Raw genomic sequence first — 21622 nt, 5'->3', positions numbered from 1 at the left:
TGAGAGAGAGAGAGGAATTCACCTTAATACACACATATTCTTTGCAAGGTAGACATTATTATCTCCACTTTATAGATATGAAAGCAGAAGATCAGCATAACTGTATAATTTGACAAATTCACCAACTATTCAGAGCCACAACTAAGATTTGAATTCAGTTATAACTGACTTCAAATCCCATGCTCTTATACCATGACATCTATGAGATTAAAATCAATGGTCCACTTTAGGCAGGTGCCAGGAATCAGAGAGAGGTCATAGAGATATGAACAAATGCTATAAGCAGTAGACAGAAAAAGAAAATCCAAGTGGCCAAGAAGCTATGAAAAGCTCAACCATACCAATCATCAGGAAAATTAAATTAAAGCATTAGTGAGACACCATTTCTCACCAACTAGGTTGACAATAATTTTACATGTCTGATAATATCAAGGTTTTTATTTTTTTTTAAGAGTATATGGATATGGATAATTGAGTACATTCCTGGAAGGAGTATAAATTTATACAGCTATTTTAGAAGACAATCTGACAATATCTATTAAAATTTAAAATACAAATAATTTTAATTTACCACATCTATTTATGAAGGAAACCTTTGCTGTGTGCATAAAGATTCACATAGAAAGATATTTACTACAGTACTTTTTTTTAATGGCAAATGCTCAAACATAATCAAAATGTCCAAATAGAGAAAACTGGTAAATCAAAATTATGGTGTAGTATGTTGCAGTAGTTTAAAAATGAGTTAGATTTTTGTACTGATGTGGGAAAATCTCTCAGCTATATTGTAAAAAAAATAACAGCATCAAATTCCAAATTCCAAAACAAAACCTACATTTCCATAAGCACATACAAATAATACATACCAATTTATATTTCTACCTATGAGTATATGTGTATAGAAAGGTAGAGAAATGATATGGAAGGTTATACAACAAACTGTAATTAGTAGTTAGATCTGGGAAGGGACATGGATTAAGGAAATGTTCAAAGGGAACTCTCCTTTTCTACATAAAGGAAGGTTAGATTGTCTAAAAAGTATTTGAATTTTTAATTCAGATATATACTCATATATTAATTGAGTAATTAAAAATACATAATATTCAAAGAAAACAAAAAAGCAATTGACACAAGATCAGAGGGAGCCCTATGGATGGAGAAAGGAGGAGCATTATTGCAGTGAATTGGTCTGGGAATAGTGGGTAGAAGACCTGGAAGACAGTTATTAGTTCCCAATATCTCTAGACTGAAACCTTAGCTGGTATCTGCTTGAATATGCTATTGTGATCTGTTTACTCTTGTCATCCCTTCCCATTTCCCTGGCAGTACCTCAAGAATACATCAAAGTTTGCCAGGAGAGTAGAATGATATCAACAAGAAAAGAAAAATATTTGCTTTGTAAACACTCCACTCTTTAGAATTACACAGGGCCTGACAGAATAGGCAAACAAGAGCCAAGCAAAAGGTCTTGACTTGGTCTGTTTGTGAAAGATATTTCACGACTGAGAATGGGGAAAGTGTTTGGAATGAGGAGAACCCACCAGACTGTAATTTCAAGAAAATCCTTGACAATTATACTTTTGAGCACAGAACAATAGAAGACTGCTTCCAATTCTTGTTGATTTTCAGCATAAAGTAAGTCAGAGACTGGCTCTGCCATGGTGCCTAAAGAATGGAGGAACAGACCAAAAAGAGAACTGGAAAATCTTCCCAAAAAACTGGGACAATAGCTGTTGTTACTAGTGGAGGCAAGAAAAGGCAGAAATCCTGCCATTATGTTCTGTCCATGCACACAGTCTCATGTTGAAAGCAGTAGCCCTAGAGGTGAACATTAGTAAGAGTGGAACAGTTCCCTTTAGCCTTGGATGATGGGACTGTGAGCTTCTCCCTGTGATGATTCTGAGATGTGGGAATCCCCAAACCAGAGTGGCCCATGCCTCTAAATCCTTCTGTGTTAAATGTGCAGGCTATAACCAGGCCTAGAGCAGTGAGCAGCATCCAAAACACTTCCTGTAGACAAAGCCAATTACCTCAAAATGCTGCAAAATGATTAGTCATATTAATTAAAAATAATTTTCATTTCCACATCTAAAAAGGTCAGACTGTCAGCTGTATAGGAAATTGAGCCTTCATGCATTTTGTTTGATTTCTTATTCAGAGTCTAATTAGTCTCAATTCGTTGTTAAAAGTGTTTTGTTTTTTTTTTATTTAATTTTTTTTTTTTTTGGTAATGTACTTGCTTTTGATTGTGTCACCTTCATTATCATGGCAGCATTACCGTTAATATTGTCACAGGGTGGTGTTTTTACTCGTCTGAGCTAATGAAATAATGATCTAATGCTTTCTCAAGCACCACTGATCAAATCCAGAAAGATCACAAGATGTTTGCACTACAATACTACAATGGAAGAGACAACTCTTTCCATGCTTTGATTATGAGCTTTACATTAAAAAAAGAAGAAGAAGAAGAAGGATAACAAGGGATCAAAAGCAAAACCCTCACACTTTGGGGTCAGACAGGCCTGTGCTCAATCCCAGCTCCCTCACTTACCAGCTGGTGGGTATTGAGACTTACTTTCCTTCTCATTTTCCCCAGTTAAAAAATGGGAATAATAACACTTATCTCATTGGTTGTCAGGAAAAATATATAACCAGGGTCAAGCCCCTGGTATAGAGCTTGGTCTTCAGGAACCTATTAGCAAATGTTAGTGAAGAGAAGCCTATCTGAATGATGATAAATCCATTTCCTCTTGACTAAAGTAGTTCAGAGGGTATCAGTGGTTCAGTGGTAGAAGCCTCACCTTTCATGTGGGGGACCCAGGATCAGTTCTAATGCACCTCATGTATAACCAATTCCTGTCTGTCAATGGAGGTTTGCATGTTGCTATGATGCTGAACACGTTTCAACAGAGCCTTCTGACTAAAACAGAAGAGAAAGAAAACCTTGTACATCTACTTCCAAAAATCACATTATCTAAACCCTATGGATCATAATGGTACAATCTCCAACTGATCATGAATATGACTTAGAACTGGGTATCATTTTGATTCATTGTATGTGGGGTTGTCATAGGTTGGGGGCTGACTCAAAGTCAAAAAAAAAAAAAAAACTCACTGCCATCAAGATGAATCTGACTCATAGTGACCCCTCCCTAGGTTTCCAAGGCAGTATCTCTACAGAAGTAGATTGCCCAGTCTTCCTTCCAAGGAGTAGCTGGTGGGTTTGAACCACCATCCTTCTGGTTAGCAGTCAAATGCCTTAGGAAAGCAGCTAGCAACAATATAGGGTCTAAATGATAGTATTGGAAATCATCTACATTTAGTTCTTTAACATTTACAAGGTTCTTTTCCATATGTTACATTACTTTAACTTCCTGCCAGCTGTACAATGTATGTTGTCTCAGAGAAATTAAGTGACCTGCACAGAGTTACCTAAGAAGTGAATGGTAAAGAAAGGCCACGATCCTAATTGTTTGAATGAAACCAATTTTTAAAAAGCTGTTAGCATCCTCCACAACACACAATACCTCTAAGGAGTGTTGGTTGCCCATGGTAATGGACCATAGGCAAAAAGCAAAAACCCCTTTAATATTCACTGGTGTTTTCTCTGTTTTATTTGGAATCTGAAAACAAACCTCTTTATGTTAAACAAGGGTTTAGAGTAAAGGCCTCAGCACAAGTACCAAACATCACCCACCAAAATACATGAAGAAATAATCTAAAGTCAAATGATATATCATCCAATCCTGGACCTCAAAGTCATAGAAGGAATGACTTCCTTGGAGGACTTACTACTTTTCAAATCTAAGTTATTTCCATCTGGTATCTGCAATAACAGGAGAAATGAGCAGAATTTCAGCTCTAGTGTTAAGGTACCATGTCCATGTTTGATATGTATTGATGTGATTATCCCACATAAGTGCACGCATTGTCACTAAATGCAAACCTAAAACACAAAATAAAAGCGAATAAAAGAGCCCAGTTTTGACTCAATACAAAGGACAGCATGTCTTAATAGTGCCCATCAACAGAGAAAGTCCATTCAATAATGCCAGTCAGAGAAGAAACCACTTAGGAAAGCAGCAGTGTGAGGGATTAAAAAGGCTTTTTGTCAAATATAAATGTCACTGAGGCAGTAAATTCCTTAAAGGGAAAGACAACGCATTTCACGCATGAGAACCACAGCCTGAATCGAGACATGTTGACCATACGAATGGATAATCCTGTCTGAGTGGACATATACTCAGAGACATCATTTGCTGATTTAATGGCATAAAAAAGGTACCATCAGAGACAATGGGTAAGTTTATGCCTGACCCAGATGCCACCCACACACAAGTTTCCAAGTTTCCGGGGGAATCTCTGAAATTGCAGTCAAATTTCTATACTGCCTTGCCTGAGACTCTGACCCAAACCAGGTGGCTTCTTGTTACAGAGAAGTCAAAGGCCCACAGGTTAGCAGCTTTCCAAAATTAAACAAAAAAGCCACTAACTACCTGCCTTCCTTAATGGGAAATGTTAATTCCTTCTGCAGGACAGACTCTTGTGACCCTCTGGGCTATGACCTCATTACCCAAGTAAAACAGAACAGATTACTGGTGCCCATGTTAACTAATGGCCATTACTAGGAGTGCTGTGCAGGCCAACAAAATAATCTTTGGAAGGAATTTGCTTGTCTACTAATTCACTGTCCCAAACCATTCCTGTTTGCCAAGTCATCAGACCCAAATGTGTATAGTAATCATGCAGGTTGAGTAAGGGAAAAGGGCTCCAGAAGAAAAATCCATTAACTGCCAGTTACTGATGGAAGATCCCAGGGCCCAATTTTCTCCCCTGTGCTATTGCAACAGGACCATTACCATCCAGTAGCTTTATGCTTTTCAACAAGGAGTAATCTTCAGACTACATATATGTCAAAGCTCAGCCAAACTACTCACTTCTAACTGGGCCAGGTATCTTGGACCTGATCTCTTTTGCACCTGCTCTGAGCCTGCCCTTTTCTTCATCTGTACCACTGAATTGGATTAAATTCAAACTGGCTTCAGTAATGAAAGGGAATTTCCAAGCTGCCATATTTCATTGCCTAGATTCTGTACTTTTGAAATAGTGGTTGTATACTGCTTCAATCCCCCACCCCCCCAAAAAAAAAATTCTGGGATCAGAATATTAAATAAACTGAATGAGAGCAATCTGGATTCTGAGATTTATTTGCCTTTTTCACTTTGTGATATTTATCTCTGATGTAACACTTAAGGGTGAAATATATAGGATGTTTACATTAATTTTCAAGATTCTTTGATTGTAAGCAACAGGGACAATCTCTAATCATAACTTATGAAAAAAAGGAATTTACTGGAGTGGGAATAGGCAGTCCAAAAGATTGGTGGACCAAGTGCAGAAGGAGAAGGAATTGAAGAAGTTCTAGGGTTAAGATAAAAGGAGTTACTTGACAAATCTTGTGCGAGCACCAGTTTTCCTACCCAGTGGTTACCTTACTCAATGAGAGACTCCAGCTAGGCTGGCTTGGATCACATAAGTATTTCATAGCCAAGGTCAGACAGAAGCTTTGATTTGCTTTCACATCGCAGCTGTACACAAGAGGGAGAGAAGGCTCTTCAAAGTAAAGAGGGCACACTATCACTAAACAGGGAATGGATGCTGGGCAGCCAAAAGCAACAGGCAAAAGCAAAAGCAAAACCTCAAACCTGAAGACTATAGTTACCATTTTTTAAGAAAGTAATGAGGATTTTACAACTACCTGCTCTGCTCAGTACTGGACAAGATACAATGAGAAAACAAAAGTAAAGCATGGTCTCTGGCTTTGCAAACTAAGACAAAAACCCATGCAAAACACTTATCTCCACATTTGTTCTAATATATAAAAAGTTGAAAAAACAGGGAAGTGGCTGAATAAATCATTTTCTAATTTTCATACCTGAAGTTAAGTTGGGAGAATACCTCCCAATTTGAAACATACCTCACAAGCCAATGGATACAAAATTCTGACCTAGAGAAAGTGTGTTCTCCAAACGTGACTTTCAAACTCTCTTCTGCACAGTCTCTGTTGCCTCAATGTCACCCTCTAGGGAGTGAAGGTAGCTACTTCTTTAATCAGAGGGATACCCTTTGTCCAGTTGTCACTTCCAGGGAAGTTATCAGTTGAACAAATAAGTTCTGGCAAAAGAAGTGTGTGCTACTGCTCCCGTAGTTGAGAGTAGAAGGTTGCCTCAGAAAGCATCACGGAGGAAGGGGTTTAGAAAGAAAGATATTTGATTTAAATGTATTTTATTTAAAAGAGGAGAGTAGAGGGGTGGGGAGAATCCTATGAAAGGAACAGAGGTTGACATATGCAGGACATGTTATAGAATAACAAAACACAGGTCTGACTAAGAAGAGAGCAGAGCTAGATCTTCCATGCATCTGGAAAAGATGGTGATGATAGCACTTTCCTTGTTGGTTTGTGGGGAGGATCGAACAAAATCATGTTTGTGATAATTTTATAGCAAAGTATAGTGATATGACGTTTTTAAGAACACATTTTACAAGTGTCAGCTGTGCATTGGTTGCTATTTTAGGTTCTTAAGCAAAGGATGAAACTAGGGCTTTTGAACGAACAGCTAGGACTGCCATTGCAAGGCCACTGCATGGGTAATGAGGGCAGGAGCTTGCTCTGTTATTCTTGAGAAAGCTACTTAGGTACTTGTGTTATGGCTGCCTGGAATAAGACTGTGGCAGTAAAACTCAAAACATGGTATGTCAGGGTCTGTATACAAGAGTATGCATACAAAGCCAGCAGTGGATTGAAAAAATCCAGAAATTAGTGACAGACACCTCAGGCTAAAAGAACAGAGAAAGGTGTGTTCAAAAACCCCAACTAGATCACCCCACAGAGCAGTTATTAGGAGACTGTTGAAGACATTGAGGAGGTGGAGAAAAGGAGACACTGCTAATGATGCTTCCTAAAGCTAAGAGAAGGAGGCCCAGTGCCCTGGCTTCCCCACCCTTCACACACTACAGTGTTTCCAAAGTGTCTGTCAATGTTAACCCAGCCTGGAAGCTAGTTGACAAGAGAACCTAGAAAATCCAGTCTGTATGTAGGCCAGGCATACATAGCAGAACAGGGGAAAGGCAGTATTAGATTTCAGGGCAAAAGAAGCTTTTGAAGTGCTTGAAGTACCAATAAAAATTGATAAGGGCTTTAAACAAAGAACATAGGAAATGGGTAAGCCCAGCCAGATTCTTGTTTCAGGCACAGGTGATTGAGGGAAAGGTGTTTTCCCTTGATGAGGAGGTGAACAGGATGTGGGGCTTGGAGAGATGAATTGGGTTGGCAGGAAGGATAAAGCCTCACCCCAAGGGGATGTTCCTTGTCCCAGGACTTCATGTGCAACCCTCTTTCTGGGTTCCTCCTAGGAAGTGAAATTGGATTTCACCTTTCATAGATCTCTAGGGATGTCTTTGTGTGTCTGTGTGTGTGGTTTTTCACAATCACTCACTCCAGTTGGCACACTCTTTCTTTAAATATGCTAATGTAATTGATTAACCTGCTGTCAAGTACTCTTCTTGCTCTCAGTTTTTGTCTCTTACTTAACCTTATGTTTTGTTAGTCAAACTCTCATCTCATTGGCTCAAGAAGGAAACCAAAGTATTTAGGGCAGAGAGTGAGTGGAAAAGAAGATAATTGGATCTACCACAAAAGGATATGTTTTAAAAGTTTGAAAAAATGTAAAAGTCTTTAGAGGGTATGCTAAAAAACCAAAAACCAAACTCACTGCCATCAAGTCGGATCCGACTTATAGAGACCCCTCCTTGGGTTTCGGAGGGGGTATCACTACAGAATAGATTTCCTAATCTTCTTTCTGAAGTGGCTGGTGGGTTTGAACCACCAGCCTTCTGGTTAGCAGTAAACCACCTCAGGCACTACGCCACCGGAAAGCAGACAACTAATTTTCCTTATTTATTGTTATTTTCTAAGGGAACTAACAATTCATTTGTTATTGAATTGAATTTGACAGTTGATTCATCCATTGTTTTATCCCTGTGTGAACATAACCAGGAAATGTGTCTCCCTTGGCTGGTGTATAAAGACCTGGTATAAGGAACATTCTGTTTGTCTCATTCCTGAGACATGATGCAACTTCACCAGTCTTGTGACTTTTACAGCCTTGGGTGAACTGTACATCTGTGTTCATATATCCTGTGAATACATTTCCTAAGCCCAAAAAACTCTTGTCAGGGACTGCTTTTTCCCTGATACTTATAGCTAAGGTTTACTAAGAAAGGAGTGTAAACCAAAATGGAACAAATAGTATAGAAGGAATAAGAAAGAAAGCTGTGTGTGTTTCTTTTCACCACCTGAGAAATTATGACTGAATATATATCAGGCCTCAAACTGGCCAGACTCTATATTAATAATGTGAAATTTATTCTCAGCCTTATCCAAACCACAGATCTAAAAATTATGCTTCAGGTCTTTTAAGGAACCATGCTTTCTCTCTATGACATTTATATGAATACATACATATGTGTGTGTGTGTGTGTGTGTGTGTGTGATTATATATATTGTCCAAAATACAAAATATCTTCAACAATCACCTCATATTTGCTACATCTACTTTGATCAAGCTCAAGAAATGTAATGGCCCAGAAAAAAGAAACAAACACTGGCAGATTAATATTTGAGTCATCTTCCAAGTCACCTTCTAACATAAAACCAAACAAACCAAACCCTTGAAAACTTCTTTGATTTTTCAGCCACTTAGCCCTATAGAGGCTCCTATGAAAGCTACTCTAAGAATAATTCTGGTCACTAATCACAGTCCGGGAGCTCTGGTAGCATAGTGGCTAAGGTACTTGACTGCTAACCAGAAGGCTGGCTGTTCAAACCCACCAGCCACTCCTCGGAGGGAAGGTTGGGCAATCCTACTTCCGTAGTGATACTGCCTCGGAAACCCAAGGAGGGGTTGCTATGAGTCAGGGCTGACTCGACGGCACATAACAACAACAACAATCACAGTCCAGTTGCTACCTCTTTGCTAATTTTATAGATTTGAGTTAATTTATTAATGGAACAGATGGGGACGTGGGTGTTTGAAGGTACTTTGCCGATAGCAGTGGGAATTAAGGCAATTCATCAACTCTTAGCAGCAAACCATCTGAGGACTTAATTGAGAACTGACTTTAGAACTCAGAGCTGTTGTTTCACTAAAGTATGTTTTCACAGTGTGCTAATTGTTCTTCAGGGAATTCATTTTCTGTCACTTCTCTTTCTTCCCTACCTGTCAGTGTTCTCCATCAACTCTCCTCCCACTTACAGCTCGACAGCATTGCCTGCCTGATGTTTCCACTTGTCATCCACCTGTCCATCCACCTATGTATTTCTATCCTGCAGAGCACCAGGCATTTCAGACACTTTGACAGCAGAGCCAAATTAGCATGAACAGTAAACATAGGGCAACTTCCTTGGATTCAGCTATTTGCTACCTTCAGAAAGAAGCAGTGAGGAGTCAACAAGTAGAACTACCAAACAGTGAAAAGTTTTGCTATGTCTCCTGAACCTGGAATTTGGGGAGACCAAAAGAATTCAGTCTCTGGGGCATATGTGAAAACTTGCAAGATTTTTTTTTCTTTTCTTACAGAAACTGCCCAAAGATCTGTTTTCGACATATCCCTGGTAGTACAGACTTCTGCTTTTGATTGATTGCCAGTGGCATTACTCCTCCATAAAGAGTTCTCAATACAACACAGCCAGCTGTGAAGTCTATTTAACCACAGTGTGAAAACTTCCAGCCTCCAAACCACAGGCAAGTAGGTAAATGGGTGCACAGCTTCATTAGTCAATTCGCTTAGCATGAATATATTCACACTCCACTGATGGGCATGAGGAGAAGCCTGTGAATGGGAAATAATGCCCAGGTTCTCCAAACATCACAATTGTGACTCCAGTCACAATTGTCAGAGTGGAGACTTGGACACTGAGTAAACCCATCCCCCTCCCCACCAATGAACAAGGCTTTGAGTAAATCCCATCTTCCTCCCCAAGCCTCCCTCTTCAAAGAACAAAGAGTTGTCCCAGTAGTACAAGCCTTCCTACCCCCATTATTTTTGTTATTGCTCTCCAACTTTAGAAACTCTTCCACTGCACCCCACAGAATCCACAGGTCATTGTTGCTGTTGTTGTTATGTGCCATTGAGTCGGACCCACCACAGGTCATTAGCAACACAATATACTATAACCTCAAATTTTCTCTGAATTCCTCCTTCAATTTCTCACTGTAACTAAAGCTAAAGTCTCTCTGGAGAATTAGTTTTTCCTGCAGCCCTCTCAGGAGGTGGCTGTTTCTCTCCCATAGCTTCTCACTGCTGAGCTTGGAAGTGGGGAAGAGATTCTCCTTGGTCCTCTTTGAGCTTCTAGACTTCTCCCTCCATTTTGATCTGCTTCCCCTAAAGCCTCTGGCTTTGAATGTTATGACATCAGATTATATATCAAGAACACTCCTCCCTGATTTTCATCATCTCCTGACTCCTATGTACCAATTCTACTCTTATTAATTGATTATTTCAATACACTTACAGATGACTTTTGCAAAATCTCATCATCTCAATTCCTCCAACCTCTTTTGTCCATTAATTTTTGTCTCCCATCTTCCCACAGCCAGTGAATTTGTAATCTAGAACCAGACGTTAACAATAAGCATAAGCCAATCATAGTCATAATTCTATGCATCCCATTCTCTGCGACAGTCCCCTATCTTTCCAGCTATTTCTTTTGTGTATCTTGAGTCTGTTATTTGACAGTATCTTTTCACTGATTCTCTCCCTGATGTCCTCTCTCCTTTCCCTCCCAGTTTAAATCTCACTTTTGTTATAAGCATTTCTGTCATAAACTCTCAAGTCCCTTGGTCATCTTCCCCTTCATCATTCATACATAGCAAACCCACAACCATAGTTAAATCCAATTATCTGCCTACATTCCTCCTATAATCTGACTTAAAACATGCCTTAGAAAAACTTAGAAACTCCTCTATTACTTTAATATATAGAAATGAACTTCAAAAGTGGACTCTTAATAGCAAGTCAGAACGTTATAAGTACTTTTAAAAGAGACTATAATGTAGTGGCTGCGTGCAGACTCTGGAGTCAGATTCCTTTGTTTTAATCCTAGCTTTCTCTCTTATAAACTACATGACCTAGGGTAAGTCATTGGCATTATTGTTCTTCCACTTACTCATCTGTACAATGGGGGTGATAACAATAGTATATATCTCATATTTCTCCTATGAATGAATGGATGCCTGCATCAAGAAGGAACAATGTAATTCTAGAGACTTCTAAAAAAATGGAACAGAGCACTCACTCAGGAGATCTATATAGCATGGAGGCACACTGAGGTACTAGATTACTGTTAGTGTTATTTAATTTATTTATTTATTTGTTTATTTATTTATTTTCATTGGGAGCTCTGGTGGCATAGTGGCTAAGGTATTTGACTGGTAACCAGAAGGCTGGCAGTTCAAACCAACAGCCACTCCTCAGAAGGAAGGTTGGGCAATCTATTTTTGTAGTGATAATGTTATTTTAAATTGACTATTAGAGGAGCTCTGGTAGCACAGTGCCTAAGGCATCTGACTGCTAGCCAAAAGGCTGGTAGTTCAAATCCACCAACCACTCGGCAGAAGCAAGACTGGGCAATCTACTTCCATAAAGATTTACCACCTCAGAAAAACAGTGGGGGTCACTATAAGTGGGAATATCCTCAATGGCAGTGGATTTGGTTTGGTTTCAGTTATTATTATTAAAACTTTTTTTTTTCCCCTCTAAACTGTGACAAGTTTGCCCATATAACTAAGTAGGTGATATTTCATTCATTCAATCTATTGATTGTTAGAGGTTTTAGTAAAAGTATAAGTAAATTTCAGTTCCAAAGAAGAAAGATTAAGAGTGAGAAAGTAGAGAAGGGGGTGGGTGGGAATGAGGAAAAGATGGACAATCATTAGCAGGATCAAGGGCAAGTATTGGGCAACTCAATGGAAACATGTATCCGGCCATAAGGTGAGTGCTTTCCTTGGTGTCATTTGGAAGCTGATTACAGCGACAGGCAGTTAGATAGGCTGAGTATCATTGATAGAGTCTGCTAATATTTATGAATTGCATTTTAAGTTGCATCAATTGCTCTTCTTAAATACAATGTGATTCTCACCTGCGCTATAGCAGCTTGACCAAATTGAAGTGATTTCCTGCCAGTTTAAAACCAAAATTAAATAAATACAGCTATTAGCTACCCATAGGCACTGCAGAAGAATGACCTGGCAACTAATTTTCAAACAATCAGCCATTGAAAACCCCATGGAGAACAGTTCTGTTCTGACACACATAGAGTCATCATGAGTCTGAGTCAATACAATAGCAATGGTATAAATCCCATACTGTGCTAGGTGCTTTAGGCAATAAAGCACATTGTTTGGGCTCTGGAGTCAGAATTCTTGGCACTGCTAGCTAGAAGCTGAGTGCCCCTAAACTGAATCATGTATGCACACCAAACTTTATTTTCTTTGTCTAGGAAATGAGCATAATGATAACATCTACAATACAGGTTTAAAAAGTGTCTTCATTGAGTTGATTAAATAAAATTACCAACATAGGGCATGGTAACTCATAATCACTCAATAAAGGTGAATAATTTTCATTCATCATACCCCCAGCAAATTAGTGAGATAGTTACTATGATCCCCATTCTACAAGTGAGAGAACTGAGGCTTGGAAAACACAAGTAGCTTACTCAGAATCACATGGCTGTGAGTCACAGAACAGGGACTCAGGTTTCAGTTGGCCTGACCCCTTGTCCACCACACTACTCAGATACTCTTTGGAATGCCTTCTAGAAATTAATATTAACTAATATTAACAATGCTAATAATGAGAGCTTTCATGTATTTGGGAGGAGCTCTTGTGCATAGTGCCTAAAGCATTTGACTACTAACAAGAGGGTTGGTGGTTCAAACCCACCAGCTTGCTCCATGGGACAATCTACTTCCATAAATATTTATAGCCTTGGAAACTCAATGGGTGTCACTATGAGTCAGAATTGACTTGATGGCAATGAGTTTGGTTTTTTATGTTCGCGTATTTGGAACTTATTGAGTGCCATGTTTGTTCTGACAGCTGTACATGTATTAACTTGTTTATACATCACAGTAAGTAGGTACTGATGCTATGCCTTTTTTTATACATGGAGAAAGATAGACATCGAAGAGCAATGTGTGGCCAAGGTTTTAAAAAACATTGTCAAGTCAAATCCAAGGCATGCCAACCACACAAGTATGTCAGAATACAACTGTGCTCCATAAGATTTTTATTCAGTAGATGGCTAGGCCTTTCCTGTGAGGTTCCTCTGGGTAGACTCAAACTTCCAACATTTTGGTTAGCAACTGAGCACTGAAACCTTTTGCAGCACCTGGAGACTCTGTGTCGAAGGTCATATTACTCATAACGGACAAAGCTGTGAGTCAATCTGGACAGTTTATCTCCAAGCCCATGTCTCATAGCTAGAGGAACTATCAGAAGGTAACCTCTTGGTAAAGAATGGTGTTTCTAATCCAAAGAATTTTCCTGCTCTTAAACTTTTTCTATAATTAAACCTCAATTTTCCCATTTTTAAGTCCAATTGTCATATGGGCTCTTCAGCTCAGTAATTAGCAGTAATAATAGTAATAACATCTTGTCCTGAGCTAAAAAATCTGACACTGACTAAAGCAGCAAATCTAAATAATTGATATTAATTACATGAGGTTTTTAGAAATAATCTGCCTGAAACAACTCTGAAATGAGAGGATTAAAAGGCAGAGATAATTCTCAGCAGCTGCTGCAAAGGCATTATGCAGAGGCGTGACTGACACCAGCCTGTCGGCTCTGAGTCAAAGCACACCTTGTCTTCAATTGCTTTGTCTACATTCTGTAACCAGGACAGGCATCCAGGCCATTCATTGGTCATTGAATAACTTATTCTGCCCAAGAATCCTCCTTTGTGTTTCTAAACTCTGGTGTTTCTAAATTTCTGCTGTTCTCTCCTCTACATCTGACCTTCATTCTATAATTACAGGAATATCGATCATAGGTCTGATAGGTCTCATTATCCTGAGGCTAAATTTATTCTGTTACTTCCTCCTTGAGGATCCCCCAACCCCTCTTCCAGGGAAATCTTTTGAAGCACAGTGGGGACATCTGTGCATGTTGACAATCATCATTTCTGTTGTTAGTTGTTGAGTAGGCTTCAACTCATAGTGGCCCCGTATAAAACAGAACAAAACATTGTCTGGTTCTGTCCTATCTCATAATCATTGGTATGTCCAAGTCCCTTATAATAGTCACTGTATATTTTAAATGTTTGACAACCTAGAGAGATCATTCTGCATCACTCAATTGGACAATATTCATTTGATATACATAGAGTTTTCTTTGGCTAATTTTCAGAAGGGGAGCACAGACCTTTCCTCCTAGTCTGTTTTAGTCTGGAGACTTTGTTGAAATCTGTACACCATGGGTGACCCTGTTGGTATTTGAAATATCAGTAGCATAGCTTCAAGCATCATAGCAACATGCAAGCCGCCACAGTACAACAAACTGACAGGCATGTAGTATAACGGAATCATTTTGCTATCCTAATCCCCACTCCCAAAAGAATTGAAATATCAGGCCACAGCTGTTTCAACTGTAATATATAGTATAAATTATTGGAAGGGGGATGTGGAAAAGCATTAACTGAGCACCTACTAATCCTGGGAGAAATGCAAGAATTATGTCTTCAAATACTGTATTTCATTTAAAATTCTGAACAGTTTTGTTGAGATAAGTACGACTACCCTCATTTTAGAGATAAGAAAAAGAGTCTCAAAGAATTTAAAAAAACTAAATCAATCAATAACCCAATTAGTGAAGAAAGCCAGCAGGTTTGAATTCAAGCCCAATATAAAAAAGAAAAAGAAAAGAGAGAAATTTAGGGTTGGAGAAGGTACAAGGGTGGAGGGTAGAGGGAACAAGTGGATTATGTAAAAAAAAAAAAAAAAAGGACAATTGTTTGATCACAATGGAAAAGTTTAACTTCACATTTTGCCCCAAATGAGCCATTTTATAGCACAATAAAAACACAGTGGCATGTGATACAATTTAATGCCACCCATTTGTTTCATCATTATATTCTTACAGCCTCCCCAGACACTCATCACACAAGGCCCAGAACACTTTACAAGTCTAATCTACAAGCTGTACTTTCACCTAACTCCTCAGTGCAGCCACCTGGAGGAGAGATGGGCTCCCAGTTCTCCCGATCTGAAATGGAGCACTTGCATGTCTGAGCCTCTTAGCATAAACACTTGTTCGGACCAATTAATTCCACCTGAAGATAAAGAATGAGCCATAAGTACTCACTGGGAGGGAGGGACTGGTGTAAATGAAATAGCAAGCATCAAAGATTCATGTAGCATACAAAGAGACCAAAGTAATAAGGGAAAAATTTCATATTCGAGATCATTACTCTCCTACTCTTTGATAGATGAGAGGTACCTTGTCATATTTGCTGCAGGTTTTGTTTGTTGTTACTGTTTTTGGTGCTGTTGTGTTGATTCTGATGTATGATGATCCTATGTGTGCAGAGCAAAAATGTGCCATAGAGTTTTCAAGCCTGTGCTCTTTTGGAAGCAGTTCACCAGGCTTGTAACCTGAAGCACCTCTGGGTGTGTTCCAACCCCCAATCTTTTGGCTAGTAGTTGAACACTTGTCATTGTGATAGGGACTCCTATTCATGGGTAGACATGAGGCTTATTGAAAAGGCAATATTTAGGAATTCTCATAAATATCTTTCCTTAGACTGCTATTTGTTTTCACTGGTTATAGAAGCACCTCTGCTGCTGAATTTGTTGAATCTCCGGGTGCCTTTTAACTTGAAGGTGACCACCCCTCTATACTCCAGCAACTTCTGGATTATACTCACTAATCACACATGGCTACGCAGATTGGAGGTGGGTACTTGAAGATCAAACACAGATTAGTGGACAGTGTTGGAAGTTTCCAGTAACAAAGGTTGACTATCCTTTGCCAATGTAAAGTTGAACTCATATTAAGGGATGACATTAATTATAAATAAAACAGATGGACCGAAGAGTTAATATTAATAGGACATAGATGTGGGTTCTGAAGAAAGTCTGTAAAGATAGGCAACCACTCCAGAAAACACCACTCCTTATCAAAAAAAAAAAAAAAAGAAAAGAAAACAGAAAAGATCTCCATTCTTCTTGAGGACTGTGGTGATTATGTTTGTGTGTCAACTCGGCTTGGCCTGGTTGAGTGGTTGGGCAGCTGGATGTAGTAGTATTGCCCATGATGAGACTAGTAATCAACTCCATGTTGGAATCTACTGGGAGCAGCTAAGTAGCTTCCTTAGGGATGTGGTCTGCTTCCTGTATGTAAGAAACAGCTTTGGGAATAGTCTCTAGTTTATGGCACACTTGGGCCCTGAATGTAGCCATGTCGTTGTTCAGCAGCCTGCCATGCTCTGCTGACCTTGGGGCTTACAGTGGACTTAAATTAATGGCCTGCCATGTGGTTTGATAACATCAGGACTGGGCCATTTTATTTGTTGACCTTGGGCTCACTAGCCTCAGCAGCCAGTAGCTGCCTGAGTGAAAAGATGCCTGTAGCTCCAGTGCTCTAGGAGCAAGAGGCAGAGCTGAAGCCCAAGGTTGAGGGGCTTTCACCCAGCCCCTAGAGTGTGGCACTTTGAACTTGGACTTACATCCTTTCTAACTATAAGAGAATAAACTCCTGTTTGTTAAGGCCATCTCATTTGTGGTATATCCCTGTCAGAGCTGCACTAGGTAACCAGAACAAGGACCAATAGGACCAATGCCTAACACTGCAGTCACTCTGACACAGTTTACTGTATTTATTTATTTATTTATTTATTATTATTATTTTTTTTTATGTGAAAATGAGGGAATGGAAGAACAACATTGAAGCCATAAGCTCTGGGAACTCAAGCTAGAACATGTTTTGACTTGTCCTAAATTTAATATCATTTTTTATATATGGGCATAAAAATATACATTTTTTAGAATCTCCTCCAGATAATTACTTGGAAACCTCACTTTTGAATCTTGATAGGCTTTTGTATTTTAAGGCTGCTATGAACTTTATTTCACACCACACCAGGGATGGGGAGAGACAGGGGCTGAGAAGCTGTAATACTCAGATAGTACACGTAATAATTAGATCATAAAAATCAATATAAATTATAATGTAAAAAGTATATGGGCATTCAACCATTTAAATCAGGAGATAAGACAGATGGAAAACAGGGTTGAGTTTCTACAAAGCAGTATTTTTTTTTTCTAACTGTGCTGAAGCTATGCAATAATATGTACTCTCTTTACCAACCCATGTGTGAGTTAAACATGATTTTAGCCATGTTTTGGGACCTATCTCTCATTTGGAGAACATTATCACCATCTTAATAAAAACACCATTTATTGAACTTATTCTATCTGGTAGGCATTTTGTCAGGCAGTTAAATTATTACTATATTCCAATATTAACTCTGGATATTTTTACTCTTCCCAATTCATAACTGACAGTTCATAGAAGTTAGGATCCTATCAGCCATTGTCACATATTAAGTCTATAACTAACTTCAAAACCTATGATCTTTGCCAAATACATATTCTGATTCATCTTTCACATACTGAGCACCGCTGTAGGCATTCATATTCATTGATTTAATGAATCCTGTGAAGAAATCATTGTTTCTTCTTTAAAAACCTTAGAGTAGAAATAAGAATATGTTTCTTCAGCTTTAAACATTTCTGCTTGGTTTATATGAAAAAAAAAAAAATACACCTCAAGACACAAGTTTCTCTTCATGTGTGAGTCACAAAGTTGTGAGGAAAAATTCTTCTATATGTAGCAGAAATAAATCCAAAATCAATTGCTTTAGAAAATTGGTAGATTATTGATCATGTGAGGTAAGTCTAGAGAAGTCATTGATAAAACAGGCTCTAGAGCCCACTGGCTAGATTTAAGTCCTCATTTTATCCTTTTCTGATTTTGTGTCCTTGGACAAGTTAGTTTCTCTTCATCACTTCTTATATTTCTCTCATTCTTCATCTTATCTACCACGACAAGGTAGTTATGAGAAATATATGAAACAATGCATGCTTAATGCATTCCATGGCTCATATTAGGTGTGAAAGAATTATAGTTATTATTACTATATTTATTAGTAGTAGTAATAATGTTTTTCATGACTTCAGTTCTCCAATTCATTAGATGCCTGGAAGATGAAACTAGATAGGCTAACTCCAGAACAGCTTATGACTGTGGGGAACAGGTAAATCTACGTAGCTTTGGTATGACACTCAGTCTGTATATCATAAAATTTGTCATCAGCAGTTTCCTAGATTCCTAAATATACTGTACACTAATAAATAAAAATGGAACAAATCACATTTATAATCAATTGATTTTTGAAAAGGGTTCCAAGACCATTCACTGAGGAAAGATTAGTCTCCCTTCAACAAATGGTGCTGGGACAACCGAATATTCACATGCAAAAGAATGACGTTGGACCTCTTCTTAACACTATATACATAAAATTAACTCAAAACATATTACTGATCTAAGCATAAGAGCTAAAACTCTTAGAAGAAAATATAAAAATAAATCTCTGTAACCTTGGATTTAGGCAAAGTGTTCTTAGATATGAAAACAAAAGGACTAGAAACCAAAGAAAAAGTAGATAAGTTGGGCTTAATAAATATTCAAAACTTTTTTTTTGTTTGTTTCAAATTACAGCATGTCATCGTTTTTGTTGTTAGGTGCCATTGAGTCTTCTCCAACTCATTGCGACCCTATGTACAGCAGAACGAAACACTGCCTGGTCCTGTGCCAGTTCACGATCTTTGCTATGCCTGAGCCCATCATTGCAACCACTGTGTCTATCCATCTCATTGAGGGTCTTCCCCTTCTTCATTGACCCTCCACTTTCCCAAGCATGATATGCTTCTCCAGGGATGGTTCCTTCTGACAACTTGACCAAAGTAGGTGAGATAAAGTCTGGCCATTCTCACTTCCAAGGAGCATTCAGGCCTCACTTCTTCCAGGACAGATTTGTTAGTCCTTATAGCAAACCATGGTACTCTTAGCACTCTACTCCAACACCACAACTCAAAAGCATCAACTCTTCTTCGGTCTTTCTTATTCATTGTCCAGCTCTCACATGCATAAGAGGTGACTGAAAATACCATAGCTTGGGTTAGGCATACCTTAGTCTTCAAGGAGACATCTTTGCTCTTCATCGCTTGAAAGAGGTCTTTTGCAGCAGATTTGCCCAAAGCAATAGGTCATCTGATGTCTTGACTGCTGCTTCCATTGGTGTTGATTGTAGAACCAAGTAATATGAAGTCCTTGACAACCTCAATCTTTTCTCCATTTATCATGAAGCTGTTTATGAGAGCAGTTGTGAGGATTTTTGTTTACTTTACATCAAGGTATAATCCATACTGCAGACTGTTGCTTTTAATCTTCATCAGTAAGTGCTTCAAGTCATCTTACTTACAGCAGGCAAAGTTGCATCACCTGTATATCACAGTTTATTAATGAGTCTGGCCCAATCCTGATGCCATGTTCTTCTTCATATAATCTAGCTTCTCAGATTATTTGCTCAGCATACAAGTTGAATAATTATGGTGAAAGGATACAACTTTGACACACTCCCTTCTTGATTTTGAACCATGCCATATCCCCTTGTTCTGTTTGAATGACACCCTTCTGATCTATGTACAGGTTCCTCATGAGTACAATCAAGTGTTCTGGAATTCCCATTCATCTCAGTGTTATCCGTAATTTGTTATGATGCATACAACTGAATGCTTTTGCATAACAATAAAACACAAGTAAACATCTTTCTGGTATTCTTTGCCTTCAGCTAAGATCCATCTGACATCAGCAATGATATCCCTTGTTCTACATCCTCTTCTGAATCCAGCTTGCATTTCTGGAAGCTCTCTGTCAATATACTGCTGCAACCACTTTTGAATTATCTTCAGTAAGATCTTACTTGCCTACAATAATAATGATATTGTTTGATAATTTCCACATTCTGTGGGATTATCTTTCTTTGGAATGGCTACAAGTATGGCCCTCTTCCAGTCAGTTGGCCAGGTAGCTGTTTTCCAAATCTCTTGGCATAACTGAGTGAGTGCTTCCAGTGGGGCATCTGTTTGTTGAAACATCTCAGTGGGTATTCCATCAATTCCTGGAGCCTTGTTCTTTGCCAATTCCTTCAGTGCAGCTTTGACTTCTTCCTTAAGTACTGTTGGTTCTTGATCATATGCCACCTCCTGAAATCGATGAACATCAACCAATTTTTTTGGTGCAATGACTTTAGGTATTCCTTCCATCTTCTTTTGATGTTTCCTGCATCATTCAATATTTTTTCCATAGAATCTTTCAATATTGCAACTCAAGGCTTAAATTTTTTCCTTGGTTCTTTCAGCTTGAGAAATGCCAAATGTGTTCTTCCTTTTTGGGTTTATAACTCCAAGTCTTTGCACATTTCATTATAGTAATTGGATTTGTCTTCTTGAGCAGCTCTTTGAAATCTTCTGTTCAGCTCTTTTATCTTGTCATTTCTTCCCTTTTCTTTAGCTATTCTCCTCTCAGGGGCAATTTTCAGAGTCTCTTCTGACATCCCTCTTGGTCTTTTCTTCCTTTTGTGTCTTTTAATGACCTTTGCTTTCTTCATGTATGAGGTTCTTGATGCACAATTTCTCTGGTGTTTGGTCACTGTTTTTCAATGTATCAAATCTATTTTTTAAATGGTCTCTAAATTCAGAAGAGATGTTATCAACATCATATTTTGGCTCTCATGGATTTGTTATAATTGTATTCAACTTCAACTTCAACTTGCATATGAGCAGTTGATGGTCTCTTCCACAATCAACTCCTGGCCTTATTTTGGCTGAAGATACTGAACTTCTTCACTCCCTCTTGCCACAGATGTAGTCATCTGATTCTTGTGTATCCCATCTGGTGAAGTCCACGTGTATAGCCATTGCTTAAGTTGTTGAAGAAAAGTATTTGGAGCTGTGGTAGCATAGTGGTTAAGGCACTTGACTGCTAACCAGAAGGCTGGTGGTTCAAACCCACTAGCCACTCCTCAGAAGGAAGATGGGGCAATCTACTTCTGTAGTGCTACTGCCTTGGAAACCCAAGTAGGGGTTGCTATGAATCGGGTCCGACTCCATGGCACATAACAACAACAAGTTGTTAATCTTCCAAAATACTATCATGTGATCTCCAGCATTATTTCTATCACTAAGGCTATATTTTCCAACTACTGATAACTGTTCTTTGTTTCCAACTTTTGCATTCCATCACTGTGACACATCTTGATAGCATGTTCTGTCAATTTCAGACTGCAGAAGTTGGTAGAAATCTTCAATTTCCTCATCTTTGGCTTTGGTGGTTTGTGTATATATTTGAATAGCAGTAGCATTAACTGATCTTCATTGTAGGTGTATCACAGCATGAAGTAAGTGAAAAGACAATACATAGAATGGAGGAAAATATTTTC

This window comes from Orycteropus afer, unplaced genomic scaffold (genome assembly GCF_000298275.1).
Source record: "Orycteropus afer afer isolate SDZICR_OR568_19922 unplaced genomic scaffold, OryAfe1.0 scaffold00150, whole genome shotgun sequence".
Lineage (NCBI taxonomy): Eukaryota > Metazoa > Chordata > Mammalia > Tubulidentata > Orycteropodidae > Orycteropus > Orycteropus afer.
Note: the sequence above shows the minus strand (reverse complement) of the source record.